The sequence below is a fragment of the Tachyglossus aculeatus genome, chromosome 7, assembly GCF_015852505.1.
Source record: "Tachyglossus aculeatus isolate mTacAcu1 chromosome 7, mTacAcu1.pri, whole genome shotgun sequence".
NCBI classification, from domain to species: domain Eukaryota; kingdom Metazoa; phylum Chordata; class Mammalia; order Monotremata; family Tachyglossidae; genus Tachyglossus; species Tachyglossus aculeatus.
This window is the reverse complement of record NC_052072.1, coordinates 15,673,947-15,675,201: the sequence shown is the minus strand read 5'-3', so window position 1 is coordinate 15,675,201 and position 1,255 is coordinate 15,673,947. Positions and strand designations below refer to the sequence as shown.

At 45.0% G+C, this 1,255-nt stretch overlaps 1 non-coding gene across 1 annotated transcript; it reads left to right on the top strand.

Moving 5' to 3' along the window:
- Positions 1-917: 917 nt before the first annotated feature.
- On the top strand, positions 918-1,055 carry LOC119931086. The gene has a single exon (XR_005451950.1). It is a non-coding gene; the product is annotated as a small nucleolar RNA SNORA7 (small nucleolar RNA).
- Positions 1,056-1,255: the final 200 nt, after the last annotated feature.

Below are 1,255 nucleotides of genomic sequence, written 5' to 3'. Positions count from 1 at the left end.
ATTAGCTTGGCTCTTCTCCAGTGCTTAATACAGTGCCGGGAACATTTCCAGTGCCTGGAGAAGCAGCGTGGCTCAGTGGAAAGAGCCCAGGCTTTGGAGTCAATCAATCAATCAGTCAATCAATCAATCGTATTTATTGAGTGCTTACTGTGTGCAGAGCACTGTACTAAGCGCTTGGGAAGTACAAGTCGGCAACACATAGAGACAGTCCCTACCCAACAGCAGGCTCACAGTCTAGAAGGGGGAGACAGAGAACAAAACCAAACATACTAACAAAATAAAATAAATAGAATAGATATGTACAAGTAAGATAAATAAATAAATAAATAGAGTAATAAATATGTACAAACACAGAGGTCATGGGTTCAAATCCCAGCTCCGCCAATTGTCAGCTATGTGACTTTGGGAAAGTCACTTCAATTCTCTGGGCCTCAGTTCCCTCATCTGTAAAATGGGGATGAAGCCTGTGAGCCCCACGTGGGACAACCTGATTACCTCGTATCCCCCAGCACTTAGAACAGTGCTTTGCACATAGTAAGCGCTTAATAAATGCCATCATTATCATCACCATCATCACATAAAAAGTGTTTTGCAAATTCATTTTAAAAATAAAAATAAAAATCCTTAGTGGTTTTAATGCCTGGGATAGGGAGCGGACCTGTGCTCAGAATAATGCTATCTCCCCAGGTAGGTGGAGTAGGCCTAACAGAGAGGAGGAAAAGAGCATGGGCCTAGGACTCAGAGGACCAGGGTTCTGATCCTAGCTCCGCCACTTACCTGCTGTGGGATCTTGGGTAAGTCACTTCACTTGTCTGGGCCTCAGTTTCCTCACCTGTAAAATGGGGCTTAAGACTGTGAGCCCCATGTAGGACAGAGATTGTGTCCAACATGATTATCTAGTATTTATCCCAGGACTTCCCCTCTCAAGATCACAACTGCAGGGTTTTCAGTACCCTACCAGTTTTAGCTACGGGAGGGAGAGTCAAGCAGAGGCATGCCCATTCCATTCCTAGCTTGGGCAGTGGCTAGCAAATGGAATACAATCTGCTACAAGTCAAAACTCACCTGGGCTGGGGAGCAGCAGCATAGGAGAGGGTTGAGGGTGGAGACTCAAGTTTACTGCCCAGAAGAAGGCAATGATAAACCACTTCCATTTTTTTACCAAGAAAACTCTATGGATGTACTACCAGAACGATTGCATATGGAGTGGGGCTTTTGAAGAGAGATGTGTCCATGGCATTGCTATGGGTCAGAG